We start from the raw sequence: 16,183 nt of genomic DNA on the forward strand, positions 1-16,183 counted from the left end.
AGTCTCAGATGAAAGGTCAGCTGGCAGTGTCAGCTGTTATGGTCACTCCATCTCTCTGGAATCCTGCAGGAAAAGAACACAGAAATCCTAACATGCCATCCACCTGCCAGAGCCGACCCCAAACCACGAAATGTGGTGACTGCAATGACTCGTCATACCTTTGGTCATTCTCAGTCCATCTTGTCTTCAGCTGCCACCTGAATTTCACCAGGGTAATTCTCACCATAGAACTGTGGGGAAAATTCTTTGTCATTGCTGCACAAGCACAATAATAGCCACTAACAACAGAGGTCCTCATGACAACAGCCTCTGGAAATCAACCATGTTCAAGCATCTCAGCAGCGTGGGCTAGAGCCATGCAAGTGACATGTGGGAGTTTGCATGAGATATGTACAACATGGAATAGACTTCGGTTCTGAAAACATAGCTCCCCGGTGCTCTCTGTGCTCATCAAGAATGTGAGTGATTAGAGATCTGTTTTTACTCCTTAGAAGATACTAATGAGCATTTAGTTTGATTTACCTCAATTAGGCAAAAATAGCTGTTTAATGAGAAAGCTTCCCACGTTGGATGGCTCACGTTACCCTCTCAGAGGAATTAACAAAAAGACCCCATAAAGCCTGGCAGGGGCATCGGGGGGAGTATCTCACATATTTGTAGTGATTTATTCGCATGAACTTTTTGTGCCTGTTGTCAGATTTTAGCTTGCTCTCTTGTGCTCCCAATAATACCTACAAAAGCTCTTGGCACTTCTTAACGCTTCTGAATTGTCTTGATTTACTGTCCTATAGCACTCACTGAGCGTCTACCCTGAGCTGAAGCTGGGATATGATGACCAGTGAGACACACCTTGTCTTCTGGCCTTCAGCATCCGAGCAATCTGAACTTGAATAAGACATAGCCCCTCTGTGTCTCAGTATCCTCATATGAAAATTGGGGACAGTAATATCCAGTTTCATGGCATTCGACCTTTGCAGCCTACTGCACAGGGCCCACACTTAGAAGGGCCTTGCATGTAGTTTAATGCTCTCCTGTTGCCGACTTGAAAATCTTAATAATTTTTGAACAGGGGGTTCCACATTTTCCTCTTGCACTGGGCCCCACAAATGGCATAGCCTACCTTGGGGCCAGTGAAATATACCCTGCAGAGTTTTGTAAGGCTTAAGTAAGGTAATGTACTTAATGTTCCCTGTTTAACACAAAGCTTCACACACAGAGCGAGGACTGAAAAATGGCATAACCGTCCTGATTAGGTAAATACAGCAGAAATGTATTCTCTCATGGCCTCCCACCTGTCTAGTCTGAAGACCATAAGTTAAATTCTGCTTAATTTTTCTTAATGAATTTTATGAGCACATCTCTGCCCTCAACTTTGAATCTTAATTGCAAATAGTTGACAAGGCCTATTTCATTTCCTCCCTATATATCACTTTTGTCCAAAATTTATCCTCTTCACGCTCCTGTTGACTTGAGAACTGTGTGCACCCCTCAAGTCCTTTCACCATATTAATAGAGTTAACCGAATACTTAGTTGTTTCAGTTCAATCACTTTTTTTCTCTGAATTGACCAGTTAATTCTCTAAATGCTTATAGAGATAAACCATACACAGGGAACAGTAATGGGTTAAAAGTGAAGACTTTTTTTTTTCCCCATCTCCACAAACTAACAACCTTTGAATATGTCCACAACCCTTTATCCACAATTCTGAAATCTAAAAGGCTCTAAAAAACTAGAAATAAATGTGTGGAAAATACATTTGGTGGCAGAACCAAACCTGAAACTGATGTCTGTTTATAATGATGCGTGGGTATTACATAATATGCCACATATAAACTGAATTATATTTCTAAATTTTTTTTTAAATTCTGAATCCTGAAACACACTCAACCCCCAGTAGCTTGATGTCAGGTCCACGCCATCCCTTTCAGAGATAACTCCCAACCAACAAAGCAATGCATTAAAGAGAGGCCTTGGAACTCAGACAGATACCTGCACACCATGTTCACAGCAGCATTGTTCATGATAGCCCGAAGGTGGAAGCAACCCAAGTGTCCACCAACAAATGGGCAGATAAACAAAATGTGGTATATGCAAACAATAGAGTATTATTCAGCCTTAAAAAGGAAGGAAATTTGAACACGTGCTACAGCACAGATAAACCTTAAAGACATTATGCTAGCTGAAATAAGCCAGACGCAAAAGGACAAATATTGTATGATTCCACTTTTATGAGGTATCTAGAGTAGTCAAATTCATAGAGACAAAAAGTAGAATGGGGATTACTAGGGGTTGAGGGGAGGGGAGAAGAGGATTGGTGTTTAATGGGCACAGAGTTTCAGGATGGGAAGAGCACCCCAGGCCAAGGGCACAGCATGAGCAAAGGCCCCAAAGTGGCCAGATGAAAGAGTTCTAGAGACGGACGGCGGTGATGGTTGCACAGCAATGTGAATGCGCTTAACGCCACTGAATTGTACACTTCAAAATGGTTAAGATGGTAAGTCTGATGTTACATGTAATTTACTACAATTTTTAAAAAAAGGCAGGTCTTGTGTGTCTTAGTCCACTTTGTGCTGCTCTTGCCTCTGATGTCTACTTGGATCAAACTCATGTAGGATGCTTAGAAGTGACATGTGACGAATGGCCTTCAGGAGATGAGGAAGTGATCCAGGCAGAGATATCAGGGGCAAGAACATTCCAGGCCAAGGAACAGCAAGAGAAAAGGCCCTGGAGTGGGGGTGCACCTTTTCAGGAGCAGCAAAGTGTCCTATGTAGCTACATGGAGGTGAACAAGGCAGAGTTGCAGGAGATGAGGTGAGATAGGAAGAGGGGGCCTAGAGGTCTTGATGAGGATTTGGCATTTACTCTGAGCTAGGGAGCTACTGAAGGGTTTAGAGCAGAGGAGGGAACTGCTCTAGCTAATGTGTTAACAAGAGCACGGGCTGATGTGTTAGGACTAGACTGGAAAAAAAATAGGTGGAAGCAAGGAGCCCAGCAGGACAACTATGCAGTGGTCTGCGGTCAAGATGGTCGCAATGGAAGTGGGAGAAGTGGTTGGACTCTGGATATGTACGAAGATGGAACCAACAATATTTGCTGATGGACTGAGTACAGGGTAGGAGAGAAAATGTGATCTCGGGAATGACTCCAAGATTTTTTATCTCAGCAACTGGAAGGACAGAGTTGCAGTTATTGACGTGAGGAAGACCATGGGAGGAACAGACTTACGGGAAAGATCAAGACCTCAATTTTAAACCGGCTTAGTTTGAGACAACTATTCAGCTTCCAAATGGAGATATTAAATAGGCAGTAGGACATATAAGTGGAAGTACAGAGTAGATAGCAAGGCTGGGAACAGAAATTTGGCAGCTGTCAATATATAATCGATACGTAAAGCCATGGGACTAGCTGACATCACTGAAGGAGGAAAATAGGAAAGAGGTCCAAGGACCACACTCCAGTAAGAAATTAGAAAAGAGAGAACAGCAGAAGAGATGGGGAAGGAAACTCCAAAGAGAAAGAGGGAAGAACTAGAAAATGTGGAAGCTGCAAACCTAGAGAAGTGTTTTGAGAAGAGAGAGTGACTGGCCAGGCCAAGCATTGTTGGTCATTCAAGTCAGATGGCAATTGAGAATCACCCTGAGACTGAGCATCACAGAGGTCATGGGCGACCTTGACCAGAGCAGCTTTAGGGGACTGGTGGGAATGAGCACCTGGTTAAAGAGGGTTTAAAGAGAATGGTGGATACACCCCAGGTGTCCATCAGCAGGTAAGTGGATAAATGAAATGTGGCATATCCACACGATGGCACATTATTCAGCTATAAAAAGGAATGAAGTATTGGTACGTGCTACCGGACAGACAGATGAACCTTGAAAACATTACAGTGAATGAAACAAGCCAGTCCCAGGGAACCACATATTGTATGATTCCATTTATATGAAGCATTCAATATTATACTGGCAAATTCATTGAGTCAGAAAGCATATTAGTGGTTGCAAGTACTGGGGAGACCCGGGAAGAAGGGAAATGGGGGGTGCCTGCTTAATGGGTACAGAATTTCCATTTAGAGTGATGAAAAAGTTTTGGAACTAGATAGCACTGGTGGTGGCACTACATCGTGAATGTATTCAATGCCACTGAATCGCATATGATTTTAAATGGTTAAAATGGTAGATTTTGTTATGCATATTTTACCTCCACTAAAAAAAAGTTTTTAAGAGAATGGCAGGAGAGAAATCGAAGACAGTAAAAATGGAATTTGTACTTTAAAAAGGAGAGAAATAGGGTGGATGCTCTAATCAAGGTCAAGAAAAGTTTGTGTACCAGTGGGAACGAGTGAGCTAAGAAAAAAAAAAATGATGATTCAGGAGAGAGAGGAATTGTTGGAGAATGGCCTTGATCAGAGGACAGGGATGAGCTCTGTCATACAAGGCAGGAGTCTGCCTTTGCCGGGAGACCGGGATATCATCCACGGTAAGAGGGGACAAGGGAGAGCAGGTGAGCACAGAGGCACCTGCAGGGGGCAGATGAGGTGAAGCCCCAGTTAGAGTCTCTCTCACAGAAACAGGGGGCAGGGTCATCAGCTGAGACGGAGGATCACGGAGGAGGTTTGAAAAAGTCATCTAGGAGCAGAGCTGAAGAGTGAATGGACCAGGGAAGTACAGTACGATTGCTGGGCAGCACTGAGGGTCACTAATCCTTCATTTCAAATGAGACACGGTGGGCATCTTGCTCCTACTGCCTCCATCTTCATGGGAACAGGCAGCTAGTGGGGGTTAACCGGGATTGCAGCTTAGCCAACTCTGATGGTTCATTTTATGCATCAACTTGGTTGGGGTACAGTGCCCAGGTATTTGGTCAAACATTATTCTAGATGTTTCTCTATAAGAGTGTTTTTGGATGAGATTAACATTTAAATAGGTAGACTCTGGTAAAGCAGATTACCTTCCATAACATGAGTTGGCTTCATCCAATCAGTGGAAGGCCTTTAATAGAACAAAGACTGACTTAACCCAACCCCTATCCCCTACCTCCCACCCGCCCAAAGCAAGGAGGAATTCTGCCAGCAGGAGGCATTCAGACTTGAACTGCAACTTCAGCTCTTCCCAGAGCTCTAGCCTGCCACACCACCCTGCAGATTTGGGACTTGCAAACCTCCATAATCACATGATCAGTTCCTTAAAATATATATATATATATATACACACACACACACACACACACACACACACACACACAAACACAGACAAATATCTCCTATTGGTTCTGTTTCTCTGGAGAATCCTGACTAATAATACACCAAACACACGTAATAAGGGGAGAGAGGAGAAGGAACAGAAATGTTTACAACTGACTGAGGGTGCAATTTCAGCTGGATAGGGAGGAAAGCAATGGCCCAAGAAGAACAAGGGAAATTTCTCAGGGTGAATTTAGTGCATTGTGATCCCCATGGGCTTCCAGGACTGTTGGAGTGGGGGATAAGAGGGGGTTATGAAGTCAATTCTAAATACTTTCAAATTAGCATCACACAAAATAGATACTGAACCAGCTGTTTCCATCTTTCTCCAGAGTTGCAATTGCAGATGCAGCTCCAAAGCCATGGTGGACTGTTTCATGCTCCCCTCCTGGATCCAGGCAGGAGGTGGCCTCAGAAGGTGGGCGTGGGAGGGGAGAATGGGCTGCAGTGTAGGAATGGTGACAGGGCAGATCTGGGGGGGAAAGGGCTTGAGAGGACCACCAACACCCCACCCAGCATGGTGGAGATCCAGGGATGTTAGGAAGGAAAATTCCAGCAGGATGCCTGCAGGGGTCACCTGAACTGGAGCGAGGGGACACATAATGCCAGGAGTGACAGCCCAGAGCTGGAAGACACAAGGAGGCTCCACCCAAAGACCAAGCAAGAAGACAGAGAACCACCCACCCCGGGAGGACAATTCAGTGTTCCAGAAGCCTCTCCCTGGCCCAGGGACGTCTCCAGGAGCAGGAAGATTTCTCAGTCAGGTACTTCCCATGAAGGTGGGAAAAGGCCTGATAGGAACTTCAAACACTGAGGTGACTGAGAAATTTACTCAAAAGAGGCTTTTGTTTTTAACTAGAAAATACAGAATTATCTTGAGTACGAGATTGCTTTTCTGAGTGGAAAAGGAACATGATTGTTATGGAGGTTGTTTCCACTGGGAGGAAAAGGCTCTCATAGCGAATTCCAGAAATCTGGTTACCCTTCTGCATATCTGAGTAGTGACTCTACATTCTGGTTGCTTTACATGCAAATGAAGTGATGTTATATAAAACTCTTTATATTGACAGCCTGTGATAGAATCATAAAATAATCTGCAAATTGATGACCCCTCAGTTCATCTAACCCAGTGGTTCTCAACTAGAAGTAATTTTGCCCTCTTCCCACCCCACCCCCAGGGGACATTTGGCTTCATCTGGAGACTTTTTTGGTTCTCACAGCTGGGGAAATGCTACTGGCACCTCCTGGGTGGAGCCAGGGGTGCAGCTAAACACCATACAATGCACAAGACAGCCCCCCAGCAAAGAATTATGTGGCCCCAAATGTAGCTAGTACGAAAGTTGAGAGATCCCAGTAGAATCCAAAGTCCTATCTAAGCACATAGAGAGTACTTCGAAAAGTTTGTGTAAATATAGAATTAAATGATAGTATGAAGCCTTCCATGAACTTTTTGAAGACCCCCTTGTATTTCCTCAGAAAGATTTCCTCCTGTCTGAGCTAGCCCCGGCTTTAGAATTTCCAAGGTAATTTGCCCACTGACTAAGTCATGGAGGCAGGATTTGTTCCCAGCTCTGCCTAAGCCCAGTCGGTGCTTCTGAAACCACTCTGTCATATGCCAACGTCAGTCAAAACAGGAGCATTGCAGTTGTGGGGCTCTGTGTGCCCAGATGGTGGGGTGCGAGTATTTCTCCTGAAAGGTGCCCTTCCCAAAACTCTCTCCCACCATCTTGCCACAGTGCCTGGACTCCAACACTAAGAACTCTTTGGATGAAGGCTTCCCCCCTTCAAGGGCATCCTGTGAAAATGCAGGGACTCTGTACCCTTTGAAGAAATTACTCTGCAATATAGTCTAAGAACAGCACTGCCTGTTGGCCTTGGGTGAGGTATGTGACCACTTTGTGCCTTACTGACCTCATCTGTAAAATGGGAATAGCAATTGCCCCCTCCTCATAGGTTGTCATGGAGATTAAATGAATGATTCTATGTAAAGTGTTCAAAACAGTGCCTGACACCTAACAGGTACAATTTGTGGTGATCCTTAACTGCATTTTCAAGCATTAATCAGGGAAATCTGTATGGGCCCTTTAAAAAGCCTGGAAGAAACCCAGGTTTTAAAAAAATCAGCAACAAAAAAAATGCAGCTTCTGCACTTTCTTTTCAAGTAAGACAAACTGTTCAAAACCAAACAAGCATTAATAAGAAGTTGAAGCGTTGAAAGTGGTGAGTGACTATTAATTTGGTTGCCAAGGAAACTCTGCAGGTTAGAAAAAAAAGATTGTCATGGAGGTCAACGCAAACCAGGAAGTAGCCAGGAGAACGTCTGTCCTTTTCTCTTAGGCACAGAGGAAAAGCAGGCAGAGAGGGTGGCAGGGTGGCTGAGAGCTAACCCACGTGGTTTGGGGAGAAAGCCTTGTGGGTGAGCAGAAAGCCTGCTTCTCTCTGATGGAGCTCAGCAAATCTAATCGGACAGCCAAGACCATAAACAGGATGCTGCCTTGATGAGCAGTAAACATGTTCTCTGGTCCACAGGAGGCAGAAGCAGCCGAGCTGGTGAAGGTGGTCTGTAGGCTGCTTGGACCCCAAGTGTAAAGTGGGAGAAAGCTTAATACTACTCCTAAGAAGAAGAGAGAGCATAGGATGAGCAGTAGTAAAGAGAGGCTGTGGGAGTGTCTAGATGTTGATATTTCTGAAAAATTATTTCCCTATTGTATTCCAGATTTGTCATGGATTTTTCTATTATGGTAAAATACATACAACAAAAATTTTACCATTTTAAAGTGTACGATTCAATGGCGTTATTGCATTCATAGCGTTTCTCAACCATTGCCACTAATTCCTGAACATGTTCATCACCCCAAAAAGAAGCCCGTTAGTCTTCACTCGCCATCCGCCCACCCTCCAGCCCCTAGCCGCCATTAACCTGTCTCCTATCTCTACGGATTTGCCTATTCTGGATATTTCATATACAGGGGATCATACAATGTGTGGCCTAATGTGTCTGCTTCTTTCACTCAGCATGTTTTCCAGATTCCTCCAGGTTTGTAGCCTGTATTAGAACTTTATTCCTTTTTATGGCTGAATAATATTCCATTGTATGGACATACCACTTTTGTTTTTCCATCTAGCTGTTGATGGACATTTGAGTTGTTCCCACATTTTGGCTGTTGTGAATAATGCTGCCATGAATATTTTGTACGAGTATCTGTTTGAACACCTGTTTTCAACTATTTTTTGTATATACCTGAGTGGAATTGCTGAATTACATGGTAACTATATGTTTAACTTGTTGGAAACCACCAACCTATTTTCCACAGCAACTGCACCATGTTTACTGTCATGGATTTTCCCAAAGGAATTAGGAAGAAATGACAATCCTAGAACGAGTAGGGGAGCATTGCTGTTGGCCCCTTTCAAAAGCAGCCTGGCGATGTGAGGAACGGGTAGCTTAGGAGAAAGAGGACAGAACTGAAACCCAATACACTTGGGCCCAATTTCCAGTTTGCCAACCACTTGGTAAAATGATTAATCTTCCTGAACCTCAGTTTCTTCATCTGTGAATAGGGGTATCTCCTTCACAGGACTGTGGTGAAAATTAAAGATTTATATCAAAATACCTGGTGCCTGGTAGGCACCCTGTAAGTTCTGGCTATTGTTTTTATAATGTATGTTATTAGAATGTATCAACAGCCATAAAAGTATTTAACTAGAAAATTTTGACCTTGAAAATCTATGCCAAGAAAATGAAGTACACCATTTCTGCCCCCCCCCAAAAAAAACCCTCCAAATATATGCTATATTACAGATAAGCCAATAGTACTGTTCTTAAACAAGAAGGTGAAGAAAACTAACAACTTTTCAGCACCAGCTCTGCCCTGGGTTCAGGCTGAAGTTCCCAACATACTTATTCATTTATTAAACATGCATTTACTGAGACTATACTATGTACTACTTACCGAACTAGGCACGGTGACACAGCAGAGTCACAGACACAGTCCCTGCCCACAGGAAGCTTATATTCTAGCAAGAAAGAAAGAGTTTAAGCAATTAATAATAATAGCTAATATTTACTGAGCGCATGCTTTGTGTCAAGCCTATTCTAAACCAGGTATTGGCAAACTACAATTCATGGACCAAATCTGGTCCAGCATCTGTTTTTGTAAGTAAAGTTTTATTGGAATTCAGCCATTCCCCACTCATTTATTATTGTCTATGGCTGCTTTTGCTGTACAGCAGCACACTGAGTAATTGAGACAGAGACCACAAAACTTAAAGTATTTGCTATCTGGTTTTTTACAGGAAAAGTATGTTGACCCCTATTCTAAGGACAACAAACCTTAGACACAGGTGCATAACTACTATTATGCCCATTTTGCAGATGAGGAAACTGAGGAACAGAAGTATGAAATCACTTGTTCTAAGTCGCACAGGTAGGAAATGAAGAAACCAAATCTATATAGTACAGTCTGGCTGTAAAACCCATGCTTTACCATCTCTGCTATTCTGCCTACCCAATCAAATCCAGGGTCATTTCCCCACAGCTGTAGAAAGCGCTGTGAAGAAGTAGAGTGTGTAGTACCTCAGCGAGCTGTAAAGCTGAGACTAAGACGTGAAGGGTGCGGAAGAGTCGGCTGGGTGGAAAGGCGACATAGTCCAGGTGTAGGGAACAGTGCATGAGACCCTTGAGACAGCCAAGGGCTAGCCCATTTGACGACAGTGTAGCTGGAGAAAGACGGGCCAGATAGCAGAGGCAGGAGGCAGATTATGCAGGGCCAGGTGGGCTAGATTGAGGATTTTGACCTATACCCTAAGAGCAATAACGAGCCATTAAAGGGTCTTATTCAAGAATGTGATAATATGAGATATGGCTTTTTCAAAGATGACTCTGGGTAGTGTGGAGTCAAGATTGGAAGACGGGGACTAAGAGCTGAAGCTGTTAGAAGCAGTTGCCAAAGTCCAGATGAGAGACAAATAGACATTAGAAGCTGTAGCCAAAGTCCAGATGAGAGACAATGGTGGCTTGACTACGGCTAGTACAGTGGAGAGGGAGAGAAATAGACAGATTCAGAAGGAAGTGGGTGGAAGGGCAGAATCACTAAGACTCGGCGACTAATTGGGCACAGTAGTGAGAGAGAGAAAGGGGTCAGGGTTAGGCAACCAGGTTTCTGACTTGAGTACTAAGTATGTGTTGCTTCTAGAACATTGCTCTGGGTTTTAAACTGTAACAATAGAATCTGCTGTGCCTAGTTTGGATAGAAGAGGATTATAATGGGGTATTAGATCCCTAAGAGAATGTTTGGAAGGAAGAGTGGATCAGGTTCTAGGCTGAATTTCCAGTAACAAATCTCTGGTGAAAATGGCAAGGCAATTCCAGAACAGTGCACCTGTGCCAGCAAAATGCAGAAGCCCCGTCTGCCTCTTTCCTCACCTGACACTCGGAATCTAAGCCCCATGCTGGTGCATCTGATTGGAAGACTCAATCACAGGTCTGCACCCTAGCAGCAAAGGAGGCTGGAAAACGTAGTTGGATTTTGTTTTATGTTTTGGTTTATATGTTGGGGAAAAATTAAAAAGTGGAAGAAGAATTATAAAGATTCTGGGCTGCTTCAAAGGGCACATGCCTGCTACAGCAGAAAGTGGGGATTAGGGTTAGGTTTTAGAGTTGGGTTACTAAGAAGGAAAATAACAAAGGAGAAACTGGTTTGAGAGAGAAACCCAGGGTTCAGTTTTGGACGCCTTGAATTTATAGTGGCTGTGATATCCAAGAGATAGCTGGAGAAATCTTGTTTAATCCTCCCAGCAAACTACAAAATCTGTTATAATCCATTTGCCCTGAAATCACACAATAAGAAAATGGAAAAAAAAGAAGACATGAATGCAGGACACTTTGGCTGCAATAGCTACAATAGCTGTGGCTCTTTTCTGTCTCACAAATACTGTTTTCCAACTTTATTACCGTGCTTTTAACCTCTGCCTATTTTTGGTTGATATATTAATACTTTTAATTCTATTTTTATTCTATTTTTATTACTCCCTAGACTGACAAACACCATGGAAAGCTCCCATTTGTGCCTATCAAGCATCAAGTCACCACACCTCTCTGAACGTCATGCTGAGGTCACAGGTTTTATGGTCCATTGTTTTTGCTTAACTAGAATGGGGCTGTATGCCCCTTGAGAAGATATGTTCTGAATTGTGGTTTTCAAAGCAAAACAAAATTGGGCAATATTTATCTTGGCACTCCCCAACTCCCCTGTTTACATAGTTCTCTCCACTTCTAATGTCCTAATTTCTTGAAGGTTGTACATATACTGTACACCCTAGCAGCTAGAGTCTTTCTTCCTAAAGGGTTAAAACTTTAATGTGTTACCCCTCCCAGGGGATATGCACTCCCACAAACTTTAAATCACTGATTTAAGGATACAATTGGAAAGATAACTTTCGGTTGTTTCCTTTTTTTTTTTTTTTTTTTTTTGGTCACCCTTTAAATCACTACCAAAAAGGTAGTTTATCTGCATTACGAGTATAATGATTTTTCTGTGTAATTTATAGGGCAGGTTTGAGACTTACATTTTTTAAGCGTGAGAGAACTATTGGAAACTTTAAAAATAATAATAATAACTAAATCACCACCAAAATTTAGTCAGCCTTCCGGAGGAGGTCGCCTGACAGCCTCATTCATGCTCAAGGAAGAATCTATCAAATTCCACCAGGCTTTTCTGTAGAGATGTCATGATGATTCTATAGTTTATATAAAAATGCAAAGGATTTAAAATTTAGTCAAAACAGTTTTTAAAAAGAGGAACAAAACTGGAGGACTTATATTACCTGGACTTCAAGACTTACCATAAAGCTGCAGTGATCAACACAGTGTGGTATTGGCAAAGGATAATCATAAGATGAACGGAGAAGGGTCCAGAAATAGACCCACACATATGTGGTCAATTAATATCCAACAACGGTGTCAACACAATTCAATGGGAAAAAATAGTCTTCAACAAATGCTTCTTAACCAACTGGATATCCACAAAGAAAAACAAAATCCTTGATTTTGACCTCCCACCATACACAAAAACTATCTCAAAACGGATCATAAACCAAAAGGTAAAAGCTAAAACTATAAAACACTCAGAAAAAAACAGGAGTAAATCTTTGTGACCTTGCAGATAGACAACAATTTCTTAAGACACAAAAAAGCACAAACCATAAAGAGAAATATTGATAAAATGGACTTTATCAAAATTGAAAGCTTTTGTTCTTTGAAAGATAGTTAAGACAATGAAAAGGCCAAGCACATACCAGGAGAAAATTATTTTTGAAATGAAGTGGTTTATCTTCTTATGATAGAGTTGAAAACATACTTATAGGTTCTTAATACAAGTCCATTGTCAGATATACACATATCTAATATGTTAGTGTGTACACATACACGTGCAGAAATATACAGTCATGTGCCACATAATGACATTTTGGTCAATGATGGACCACATACACGATGGTGGTAGGAGCAATAGACCTTACCATATAGCGTAGGTGTGTAGTAGGCTATACCATCCAGGTTTGTGTAAGTGCAGTCTGTGATGTTCTCCCAGTGACAAAATCTCCTAACACATCTCTCAGAATGTATCCCCTTCATTAAGCAGTGCATGACTGTATATGTTTACAACTCAATCGTAAGAAGACAAGCCACTTGATTTTTTAAATGGGCGAAAGATTTCAACCACTTCACTGAAGAGGATATACAAATGGCCAACAAGCACATGAAAAGATTCTCAATGTCATTAGTCATCAGGAAAATAAATGCAAATTAAAAGCACAATGAGCTAGCACCATACACCCACTAGAATTGTTAAAATTAAAAAGACTGGCAATACCATGTTGGCAAGGAAATGGAGCAACTGGGGGTGTAAAATTGTGCTTTGGAAAACAGTTTGGCAGTTTCCTAAGAAGTTAAACATATACTTAACATATGACCCAGAATTTCTGCTTTTAGATATCTACCCAAGAAAAATGGAAACATATGTACTCAAAAGATTTGTATATAAATGCTGATAGCAGCTTTCTTTAGAGAAATTGTGTTATATCCGTACACTAAAATACTTCTCAGCAATATAAAAGAATGATACGGTGATACATGCAACGACACGGATGAGCCTTAAAAATGTTATTATTAGTGTCTCAGTACCTTTTTCATGGTGCCCCTAAGCCAAAAAAAAAAAAAAAATACCAGCCGTTCAGTTTATTACGTTGTTAGGTCCAAACAACTTCAAAGTAGTGGTTCCCATGTGTCCAACAGATCTGTGTTTCTGTAGAAAATTTCAAACATCCGTGATGCCCCGTGAATTTGTTGTGGTGTCCCAGGGCCCCTCGAAAGAATATGGAGATCATGAGACTAAATTAATCTGTAGTGACTGAAAGAACAATGATTACTGGGGGGCTGGGGGAAAGAAACATTAGGGAACCTGCTGGGATGATGGGATTTCCCTGAATTTTGATTGTGGTGCTGGTTTACATACATGTATACATTTGTCAAAACTCTTCAGAGTGTATTCCTAAAATGGATGCATTTTGTTGTATGTAAGTTACACCTCAACCAAGATGACTTAAATATAAAGGCCCAAGATATCTATTCTAGGTATAAAAATATCTCTCCCGTGCCCCTGCGCACACCCACACGCATACACATTCACACCCACACACATACACATTCACACCCACTCCTTTTCCTGCCTGTTCCTAGAATCACAGAACTGTGCTTAGTTATTTTGTGATTGGCCCCATTAACTGACTTTTAGACTTAGTCTTTACCTCCGTCCTTCCTGTTGAGATATCCTATCATTATTATTAAATAATAATTTTAAAAACACTTCCTATATAGCCTCTATGGCTACCATTTACTGAGCATCTGCTTTTCTGATAGACACTAATTAATGCTTTCAGCTCTGTTTCATGAAATCGCTACAGTTCTGTGAGATAGTATTAGCTTCGTGGTACAGATCAGGAAACTGAGGTTCAGAGAGGTTAAGTAAATTGATTTGTCACACAGGTACTAAATGAAGACATTGGGATTTATATTCCAATCTATCAACCAGAGCAGCTCACGATCTTTACTAAGCCTCTCTGACTAGCCATGTGCCTCTGATCTGAGTACTATAAAATAGTAGAACCTATTATGGGAATCTGAACCTCATCACATGCCAGACTAGAATATAAGGTGTGGTGTAGTTTGCTTCTTTTTTTTGTTTGTTTAAAGACAGCATATGTGAGGAAAAGCTACTGGGAAAGATTCTTTCTTGTAGTTATTCTGCTTAAACTCTAGGTGAACAAAATATGAGGATTATTTCTTCTGTAGCAATAGTCATCAAAATGTGTGTTGCATTTTTTTTTTTCTTATTTTCCTCAAGGTTTGTGCTTTAACAATAAAAACGTTTACAACAACTTTTCATCTAGCTAAAACTTTTTTTCGTCTTCGGAACATTTCCTATAACCAATAGTTTTGTCTTATCTTGGGATGTAGAGCTGGCAGGGGCTCAGACATCTGTTAATTTGTCTTCTTTCTTTGCAGCAGGGAGTTCATTACCTGGGATGGACTGAATTCATGCTGTTTTTAAAGCCCCCCAAAGGCACTAGCAGACTAGTCTCAGAAATGACTTCTCAGCCCCAGGGCACTCTTCTTGGGTCTGACATAAATCTCACATTCTGCAGTTTAAGCTCATCTTCTCTTTTTCGTATTTCCACAGTTGATCAGTCTCCTTTGTCCTCGGTTAAATTGCAGGTAATTTGCCCAGAGACACCTTGATGCCTCTTTGATGGCTTTTTTAAGGTGTTTTCCTTCTCTTGGGATGCCTGCTGGCCACACAGAGCTACCCGATGGCTCCCACAACAATCATAGCATCCTCTGATGAGAGTTTCTTTAAAACTAGAGTGACCACCTGTCCCGGTCTGCTGGTCCAGGACTGGTAGATGCCTGTTGTCTGCACAATCAATAAGAGTGCCCCCATTCTTTCACCCTCAGCAGTGTCTTTGTTTGCTTAATAAATTATACAATCCCCTTATGTATAGGTTATGAAGAATCAGGGTGATTTCCCTGAAAAAAAGAATGTAAAATAGCTCGTTAATCATTTTTATATTGAAATTATATTTGGGGTGTGTTGGCTTATATAAAATAAATTTATTAAAATTAATTAATATATAATTAAAATTAAAATCTATTATCAGAGTTATTTTACTTTTTTAATGTAGCTACTAGAAAATTTAAAATTATATATGTGGCTTGTGTTGTATTTCGATTAGACAATGCTGCTCTAGATTCAGTAACATTCCCAGGAGTAGTCCTATTACCGACCTTTCTTTTCCTTCCACACATTAACATCAGTCTGACAAAGGCTGGTTAGTGAGAGTTTCAGGCATACTCCTCCTGGATGGTATTTGCCTGGTGACGGTGGCCATTGCTGGCATACAAGTAAACAGAGGGGTCGCAGGTGAACAAAGCACTGTTCTGTTGGGAGGTTGGGGAGTCTAGACTCAGCACTGCGTCTGTGTGAGCTTAGTTGAAACACAAACCTCAGAGGACTTCAGATTTCCCCTCTATTAAAACAAATGAAGGCATGAAGCTAGATGACTACTGAAGACCTTTCAAGTTCTTTCCAGGAGGCCTGGCCATCTTTCCAGGGATGCCTGTAGAGTCAGTGGAGAAGCATCATTTAGGAGGGTCTCTTTGATTGCCTCACAAATCATACTATGTGTGTGCCCCTTCCCATCAAAGTTTCCCTTAGACCAAGAACACTACCACTTTATACCCCATTCCACAATGGCCAACGCAGAGAAAGCAGCATTTGGATAGGAAAATTGTTACTACAAGTGATAACGTAGGCTAAACCAAACTTCATAGGATTAGGAAGTGCTTTGACATTGAGGGATAATGGATCCATTACAGGTCATTAAGAAAA

This window comes from Cynocephalus volans, chromosome 2, assembly GCF_027409185.1.
Source record: "Cynocephalus volans isolate mCynVol1 chromosome 2, mCynVol1.pri, whole genome shotgun sequence".
Lineage (NCBI taxonomy): Eukaryota > Metazoa > Chordata > Mammalia > Dermoptera > Cynocephalidae > Cynocephalus > Cynocephalus volans.